We start from the raw sequence: 10,138 nt of genomic DNA, 5'->3' as shown, positions 1-10,138 counted from the left end.
ATTACGTAAGGAGATTGTTAATTTAGGAAGCCTTGATATTATTGAAAAAAAGAAAGAAAATACATTAATTTAACGCAAAACAAACATAGAACAATAAAAGACATACATGACGCTAAAAAATATTAACAATATTATTCAATTCAATAAAAACTATCTTATGTTAGCCCAAGTTCAAAAAAAACCTCCATAACAAAATTCATCTAAAACGCTCCGGCGATTGAAGCGTGATAACTTGATAAGGCGGCAGAGAGACAGACCGATAGATAGAGTTATAATATATGTGTAGTAGGATGGTTTAGATAAGGAAGTAAGGGTTTGTGAAGTTTACGTTGACGATATTGGTAAACGTTGTGACATCTCAGTTGGATAAAGCTTAAAAAGCAAACTTACCTATTGTTATATTCCAAGTCCAGCGCTGAATCCATTGACGTGGCTTATTTACTAATAATGCCCCAAGTTGGTCATTTTCAATATTGAGAACTAAAGGGTAGTATTATATTTATATTTATATTTATATACAAAGAAGAAAGTACTTAGCGTTTAAGTGAACCTTAAATATCCGATCTTATTCTGCAAGCTTAATCCTTTGGGGCAGATAGTCGTGACCTTTTCAGCTTTTGTATGTTCTAAATAAAGTTGTACCTTTTTGCACTTGTTTTATTTTGTACTTAGCTAGTTAAAACACAAGTACCTAATTTCATCTATTCTATAGCCTATAAATTATAATACACCCATAAGGCATGCATTGGGTTAATTTCAGGGTAGGTACCGTAAACCGGGGTTACTTTAAAAAAAAATAGGGCTACTTTGATAGATTTAAAATGGTTATAAAAACGCAAATATTGTATTGTATTGTATTATAAAATTATTCTCTTAAGCCGTGGTGGCCTAGTGGGTAAGCCGTGGTGGCCTAGTGGTTTGACCTATCGCCTCTCAAACAGAGGGTCCTGGGTTCAAACCCCGGCTTGCGGCTCTCGTTTTTCGAAATTCAAGTGCGGAATTACGTTGAAATTTACCACGAGCTTTGCGGTGAAGGAAAACCCTCTTGTTCTGAGAGGAGGCCTGTGCCAGCAGTGGCACGTATATAGGCTGGGATGATAAAACTCTTTATTGTACATAAAAACACATGATAATAAAATAACAGAGCACAGGATAATAAGATGACTGTACAAAGGTGAACTTATCCTTATCTAAACTCGATTGAGCAAAGGAAGTAAAAAGTTACAGTACTTACCCGGCGATAAAGATTGGAAAAAGACAATTGGCTGTTCACGACGAATTTCAAACAATGGCCACCATCCATCAATCATTTGTATTTATTAAGGGAGGTTTTATATCAAATAAATACTGCACCTTTACGGACTTAATTAGTTTACGTCAAATTAATGACATGTAAACTTCGGATATTCATAGAGAGCTGTTGCAACTACTAGAAAAAGGATAGTTCCCTCTTTTTCATATAGATGCCATTGTACAATTTAAGTATTTGGGGGGGTTCAAAAACTCTTTATTATATATTTTCATCTAAATTCGTCCGTACTCTATTTCACCTGTACAACGACTGACAAACGTCACTTTGCGACAACGCTCTACGAATCCGAAATTAGCCGAGTCTCTTTCCAAAGACCGATGTGCAATCTTTATGGCTGGGTAGTGTACTGTAAGTAGGTAATTTATGAAGGTAGATACCGTAAACTGCTTCAACTTTGCCCTCTAGCCCAACATTGCCTGATTCGATTTAGAGTCGATAACTTTATTTCTTGGAACCTTTAGGTTTTAAACTTTTCCCCCCGTAATAATAATTCCCATGTAGATAAAATTTAAAACCTATAAGAGTGCTAAGTTATCGACTCTAAATCAACTCAGGCAATGTTAGGCCAGAGGGCAAAGTTGAAGCAGTTTACGGTATTTCATTGCCACAGATGGTCTATAAAAATAAGGACCAAAGGAGGTTCCAAAGTAGCCCCCGCATTTTAAAGTACACGCCAGGATAGATACTACCTAATGTGGGAGGCTTAATGTCCCACTGCTGGACATAGGCCTCCTCTAAGAATCAGATGGCTTGGATTGTACTTACCACGCCGGCAGTGCGGATTGTGTGCTTCACACACACCATAGAATGTGGGTTTCTAGACAGGCAAAATATTGCTGATAGATTTAGCATTGTGAGGTCCGTTTATGTTACAGTCTTGTTTGCAATGAGGGTTTATGGGTAGGTAAATAACTAAATCAGCTCATATACGACTATTAGCACATCGAAGTGCGTCAATGTCAGAGCTTATCTAAGCTAAAAGGCACATACAAGCGATTCCGAACCGTCTCCGTACTTGCGGGCTCAGTCATAGATTGGACACTGTATGCACACCATTGCTTGCAGTTTCATCGAAAGGTAGTTTAAACTTCATCATCATCATCATCATCCTAGCCTATATACTCCCACTGCGGCACAGGCCTCCTCTCAGAACATGAATGCTTGGGCTATAGTTCCCACGCGGGCCCAGTGCGGATTGGGAACTTCACACGCACCATTGAATTGCTTCGCAGGTTTGTGCAGGTTTCCTCACGATGTTTTCCTTCACCGCAAAGCTCGTGGTAAATTTCAAATGTAATTCCGCACATGAATTTAGAAAAACTCAGAGGTGCGAGCCGGGGTTTGAACCCACGACCCTCTGTTTGAGAGGCGATAGGTCAAACCACTAGGCCACCACGGCTTTTAAACTTACTTACTTACTATCAGGGCGCAGTAACCCAAAGTGGGTCTTGCCAGCCTTCGACCCCGAGGTATAAAAGGTCATAAAGGTCAAACAAACCAATGTAATGTGCACATGAATTTTGAAAAACTCCGTGATGCAAGCCCAGATTTGAATTCACGATCGATGTTATCCTTTACCAAAAATCTTATGTTAAAATATCAAATATCAATTCGACCAAGAGATGCAAGTTCGGGTTCGATTCCACTTTCCTATGCTTGAGATGCCATAGGCAGTTTTAGAGGTAAGATTTCTTTGTAATATTAGAAAGAAGCAATTAACGATAATGTGGCGTAAGCTTTGGAAAAGGGCGCGACTGCAGAGGAAAATTAGACGCCTTATTGTTTTAATAGCAAAATGTCATGTCTATGACATCCCGTCTTATTTCTCAGTGGTCAATTTCTATGTATACACAGATTGAACAAGCCTCTACTTGAAAGAAGATTACAAATTATTGAAGAACAATTAGTTTGTAAGAAATAATTTCAATGAGATTAATGTTGATAGCCTTGTTTTGGCATTTCATTGCTGTTTGTGTGAGTCAATTGTGATAAAAAAACTGCCATGATTTTTCCATATCCAGATTAACAATTGTGTAGGTAAAATTGACATTATTAATTCGCAAATAGGTGTGCATGAAAGTTTACATGATTATTTCATTAGATTTACATTAAAAAAATAACTTTTTGTGTTCCTCATGAAAGTCTTATCATGATCATGAGCAAGCAATTAAAACTTATAATTTATCATATTTCCAGTCACGAGCTAATGGCTGGCATGTGAATAAGTATATGTAACATTTGTTGTATAGTTGGATATGCTTGAATAAACGTGAAAAAAAATCCTAGCATATGTGTGTACATAACTCTATCTACAGACTGATAGGTAGACTATTTTCTTTTTACGGCTTTGCTCTGTTACTTATTGCGACTCGATTCCTGGGCTCAACATAGGTTAAACAAGCCTACACATTTCTCAAAGGACCGGCGACGCATCTGTAACTATGGCCTAATATAATTTATAAAATCTATATGTAACCGTATTCAAGCAAATAAATTATTGCTTTTTTTTTTTTATTCGATTGGATGGCAAACGAGCAAGTGGGTCTCCTGATGTAAGAGATCACCACGCCATAAACATCTGCAACACCAGGGTAATTGCAGACGCGTTGCCAACCTAGAGGTCTAAGATGGGATACCTCACGTGCCAGTAATTTCACCGGCTGTCTCACTCTCCACGCCGAAAAACAACAGTGCAAGCACTGCTGCTTTATTTCTTTCTTTCTTTCAATCTCAATAATATATTCAGTACTAAACCAACTACCAAGAACCCAACAATCGAGCTCTTGAGGTTTATCGGTAGACAGTTTTTGCTACGTAGATAGCTGCTACTGTTGACGAGTAGGTAATTTTGGTTCTTCCATTACAGCAGGGTTACTCAAAGTGGGGTACGCGAACCCCTAGGGGTTCGCTGTTCGACGGTAGGGGGTTCGCGACAACCACTACAATCCAAAAACCACCAGGCTGCAAGACTAGCAAGATGATTAAGATTGGTTTTTGGAATCTTTTTGTGTATTTATTTCAACTCCAAATTTGTTACTTATTTGTTTGTTTCAGTTTGTATTTTCGTTGGCAAGATGATTCTTACCTATATTTGTTACCTTTTATTGAAATAAATGATATACATTATATTATGATGATGATTGAAATAAAAATAACCTTAGTTTCTCCAACAGTCACTTTCTTTGAGTGGGGGGGGGGGGGGTTCGCTATCGTCTAGAAACTTTAACAGGGGTACGTGGAGCCATAAGTTTGAGAAACCCTGCATTACAGTAACAATTTTAACCTTGACTTTACCGGTTTAACAAATAACAACGCTCCGCCATGACATTGGCATAAATTAGATAACTACATAGTTTAGTGACGAGAAAACTTTAGTGTGTTTACTGTTTTGTTGGTGCTTAGACGTACATTTGTTTTTATCCATATTGTTACGTAATTTGTGAAGTCAGTGTGTAAAAAGTGTGTTTGTATAAAGTATTTAGTGCGGTACGTACCATCAGCCAAATTGTGGTCTACCGCCCTAAAGTTGATAATCGTTTGCATGTCACAAAACAATAATGACAATAGACGTATTTCGTAACTCCGTCCGCGTAAAATTCGGTTATCGCTATTCCGCGGGAACTATGCAATTTTTCGGGATATAAACTATCCTATGGCCTTCCCCGGACTGAAGCTCTCTGTAAGCATACCCAATTTCATCTAAATCGGTTCAGTGGTTTGGTCGTGATGAAGTAACAAACAAGCAAACAACAAAGTAACAAAAAAACAAAATATAATATGAGTGAGAGAAAACAGTAAGTATTTACTTAAGTTTTCGTTTCAAAATTTGTATTACTTTATGGAAAATTAAGCCGATGTTATCGTACGTGAAGTTTTAGTTTTACTTTACAAAGAACAATATTGTTATGCAAACATCGGTATCCTTTGGTAACAACAATTTGCAAGTCATCACAAACAACATAATAAACGTTATCTTCATGATAAAGCTAAAATTTTATCAAAAAAATCTTGAGTAAGTACTTATGTATAAAGGAGAAAAAACATCGATTTGTGAAACAGTAGTGAGCTGCCAGTCGTGCGATGAAGCCTGTGGTGCTGGTTTGTCTTGCGCTCGCGTGCGCTGCGTCTGCGCAGAGCGAGGCGCGCGAGTCGCGCACCGTGCAAACCGCGCAGGGGCCCGTGCGCGGATACAAGACCGATGAAATCTTCGAATTTTACGGAATTCCGTACGCCACCGCTCCTACAGGGAAGGACCGGTTTAAAGTAAGTCTCACGTTTAAATTAAAGTTTTCTACTGCAAACATTTATTACGAATGTAAAGTCAAAATGTCCAAAAACGGAATTATAGTTTCATATGTCCGTCTGTCTGTCTTGACTAAATTCACGGTTTATCTCAGAGACTTAAATACTAGAAAACTGATGTTTAGCGTGGATGTACAAATACAGCAATCAAATCGATTAGTATTATATCACATATACAAAATTTTAAAAAATAAAACTACTATCTAATCTACTTACTATTTACAAAACTTATACTAAATAGCAAATGTTTCAAGGCTGCTGCTTTGGGCCGTTCCTAGGAGGCTGGCAGCATTACCTCTCTGGATAGCTAGGCTGATGCGTTGTGCAGGTAAGCACCAGCCCGCCGATCCCTTGAGGTATCTACCAGCGAGAAGATATCGGAAGAGCTGTTTTGCCTCTGGCCCCAAGCCCCAAATAGTATTAGTTAGATATATTACAGTATAGAAATACTTTTTGTATGAGATAAAGACGAGAAAAATTCGAGAAATTGTATAGATCTTTGAAAAATATTGCACGTTTACGGAAATCGTTTTCCCATTCAGCAATCTGTTTGCTGAAGTGTAACATTTAGGGTTACATACCCGAAAGGTCACCAACGAAACCCTATTACTGTCGTTATGCTGTCCACCAGTCTGTTTGTCACCCTGTCACACACAGGACTGCATATCAAGAACTGGAAAAGATAGACTCTTCTATCACGAGATTCTCATAGATACCTACAAGTTTACACAAAACCCTCAGTGCGCAAGTTCAATTCACATTTGGCGGTTTTATTTAATGTTGACACATTTTACAGGCGCCGCTTCCTGGTCCTGTTTGGATGAATATTTTAGAAGCAGTCAATGATAAAATCGTTTGTCCACAAGGCGGTATGCAAGAAATGTCTCTCTTTGCGTCTGGACTTTTCATGCAAGAAAACTGTCTTATTGCAAATGTTCTGATGCCTGACACAGAAGAAACTAATCTGCCAGTATATGTTGTTGTTCACGGCGGAGCCTACCAAATGGGATTCGGAAATATGATACAGCCGAAGAGCTTAGTAAAGACGAAAAAAATTGTTGCAGTAACATTTAATTACCGCCTTGGTCTACATGGCTTCCTATGTCTGGGCACAGAAGGCGCTCCCGGCAATGCGGGGATGAAGGATCAAGTCGCTCTGCTGCGCTGGGTAAAGGAGAACATTGCCAATTTTGGTGGCAATCCAAACGATGTCACAATCGGTGGTTACAGCGCAGGTTCATCGGCAGTAGACCTACTGATGCTCTCTGAATCAACCAAGGGGCTTTACAATAAGGTCATACCCGAAAGTGGCGCAAACGTTGGGGTTTGGAGTATCCAGATTGATCCCTTACAGAACGCGAAAGAATTTGCTAGAAACAACAATTTTACAGCAGTAGATGACATCAATGCATTAGAGGAATTTTATAAAACTGCTTCCTTTGACTTGCTTACGTCAGACGTATTCATGGATAGAAAGGATACGACTTTTTTGGCTTCTCCGTGTGTAGAGCGCAACATTGGTGAAGAAACGTTTTTAGAAGATAACCCCGTCAATCTCCTAAAGCAAGGAAAATATAGGAAAGTTCCTATCTTATCCGGTTTTGCCAATATGGAAGGTTTATTCAGAACCGATAAATTTGTAGCTTGGAAAGACCAAATGAATGAACAATTTGCAGATTTCTTACCAGGTGATTTAACGTTTAGATCTGATGGTGAACGTTCTGAGTTGCACAAAAAATAAAGAAATTTTATTTCGGAGATAAGCCTGTTGGTGAAGAAACTGTTCAAGCTTACATCGACTACTTCACAGATGTTATATTTGCTTATCCGCATCTTAGATCTATACAGTTACAAGTAGCAGCTGGAAGTGATTCTATATACTTGTATGAATATTCCTTTTACTCACCACCACTTGAGATTGAAGGCATGCCGCCTGTACCAGAATTCATAAAAAAGATTCGCGGTGCCAACCATTGCGCGCAGTCAGCGGCGGTTCATGACGCCGCCTCATTCTTTGGCAATGACAGTAGAGAAAATTTTGGAGTTACAGAAAAAAATGCGAGAAATTTGGCTAAATTTTATACTTACTGGGTAAGATTTTTTATATATGAATTATGTAGTTAGCATTAAAACCTTTGCCGTCCTGTTCTCTCTCTCTCTCTCTCTCTCTCTCTACTATATATATACATTTATTTCAGTTCTTGCATGAGCAAGAAAATGAATAAAATGAAAACAAGGGTTTATATTAGTTTTTTTTTAGATCCATTGAATTCTTCTTCAAATCATGAACTTTTTAAATTGCTAAGTAATGTAAACAGGCACTTGTCATTTCTTTCTATTACGACAAAAATAACGATAAAATATGTTTCTCAAAAATGTCCGTAAAAGTACATATCAGAAGGTGAAGTGCATAGTTTAATAGTCTGCGAAAAATTAAAAAGATTGCAGGCGCGCTAGCTCGACAATAATAAATTAGCGCACCTGCAATCAGTCACTTTTTTTTTAAGTTAAAAAGGCCATGGAAATGTTGGCACAAGTCGTATACAGCCACGTCTAAATAACCGGTATCAGATATTTTGTTGGAGCTCCGGACTTTTTTTATTGGGTCTGAAACAGCTTGTGGTGTTTTCGGTCGAAACATACACCTGTAGTTTAATTTTGAAGAAAAGGCGGCAAAGCATATGAAAAATATTGAAATAAAATGAAATGTTACAATTTATTTTGAGAAAAAGTTTATCCTATTTCAGAATTATTCACCATTTTTGAGAAAAGCTTTATATCAGTCTCGGCTGGAATATCAATAGCTGGCTTCGTATAAGGTAGTTAAACGGTCGTTTAAAAGCCGTGGTGGCCTAGTGGTTTGACCTATCGCCTCTCAAGCAGAGGGTCGTAGGTTCAAACCACGGCTCGCATCTCTGATTTTAACGAAATTCATGTGCGGAATTACATTTGTTTACCACGAGCTTTGCGGTGAAGGAAAACATCGTGAGGAAACCTGCACGAACGTGCGAAGCGATTCAATGGTGCGTGCGAAGTTCCCAATGCGTGCGTGGGAACTATGGCCCAAGCCCTTTTGTTCTGAGAGGAGGCCAGTGCGCAGCAGTGGGACGTATATAGGCTGGGATGATGATGATGAGGTCGCGTGTGTCCTTGAATAGTAATGTCTGTTATGAATGTCTTAAAAGGGTATTTTGTATTTTATCTTTCAGGAAACCAGTTCCCGAAGGATCAGCGCTGCCAGCGTGGCCACCGGTTGGTGCCAACAGGTCTCCATACATGGACTTCGGGGAGGAGCTACAGCTCAAAGGTCCTCTTCTGGAGTCTCGAGCTCTCTTCTGGGACGGCATCTACGAACAATATTACAAGTCACCAGTGCCTCCGTCGCCATATCAAGCACGTGATGAATTGTAAATGAAATTAAGATTGTTTTTTTGGAATCTTTTTGTATTTTTTATTTCAATTCCAAATTTTTTACTTTTACGGTCATCCCGTAAAACCTAAATTGAAAATATAAACTGAAATATAGATGCACAGAAAAACCAAAAAAATAAGACCATCACTGGGAATCGAACCCAGGTCCTCGGTATTCCGTACCGCGTGCTATACCGCTGCACCACTGATGGTCACCATCCGAGGACCTGGATTCGATTCCCAGTGATGGTCTTATTTTTCTGCTTTTTCTGTGCATCTATATTTCAGTTTGTATTTTCAATGTAAATGAAATGTTTTTTTTTGTAATACAGCTACTGGTAGGTACTGGTTTATTTCTGATTCATCATCTTCATCAGCGGGAACATCCACTGTTGAATAAAGGCTCCTTCGAATAAAATGAAATGAAATTAAATTAAATTTATTTGCAAAACATTATGTTCATGTTGAGATGTTAAAAGTATATAGGATTGATAGTGTCAATGATGACAATTACCTTATAAGAGTAGGCATGCAAAAAATGTTGAATATTAAACAAGACTAAACAAGGATGATAATAATAATTAAATTCAATGTCAACAATACAATTATTTAGGTATTCCCTTGACTTGTCTAAAAATGTTTTGCCTAATTTCACTTTGTCTAACAACTTTTACTATAATTAATAGTTTATCTAAAGTCAATTTGTATAATTCAATTATTCATAATAAGCCGTGGTGGCCTAGTGGTTTGACCTGTCGCCTCTCAAGCAGAGGGTCGTGGGTTCAAACCCCGGCTCGCACCTCTGAGTTTTTCGAAATTCATGTGCGGAATTACATTTGAAATATACCACGAGCTTTGGGGTGAAAGAAAACATCGTAAAGAAACCTGCACAAACCTGCGAAGCGATTCAATGGTGCGTGTGAAGTTCCCAATCCGCACTGGGCCCGCGTGGGAACTATGGCCCAAGCCCTCTTGTTCTGAGAGGAGGCCTGTGCCCAGCAGTGGGACGCATATAGGCTGGGATGATGATGAATTATTCATAATTTTTATTTTGTCGAATTTCATTATTAGGGTAAGGCCGCGAATTTTAACCAATGTGACATAGAAATAACA

General features: G+C 38.5%; 1 pseudogene; it reads left to right on the top strand.

Annotated features, from left to right (window-relative positions):
• The first annotated feature begins 4,673 nt into the window (after positions 1 to 4,673).
• Positions 4,674 to 9,052, top strand: LOC141436100 (esterase FE4-like; annotated as a pseudogene).
• Positions 9,053 to 10,138: the final 1,086 nt, after the last annotated feature.

The sequence above is a fragment of the Choristoneura fumiferana genome, chromosome 16, assembly GCF_025370935.1.
Source record: "Choristoneura fumiferana chromosome 16, NRCan_CFum_1, whole genome shotgun sequence".
Taxonomy (NCBI): Eukaryota; Metazoa; Arthropoda; class Insecta; order Lepidoptera; family Tortricidae; genus Choristoneura; species Choristoneura fumiferana.
Note: the sequence above shows the minus strand (reverse complement) of the source record. Positions and strands in the feature narration are given on the sequence as shown.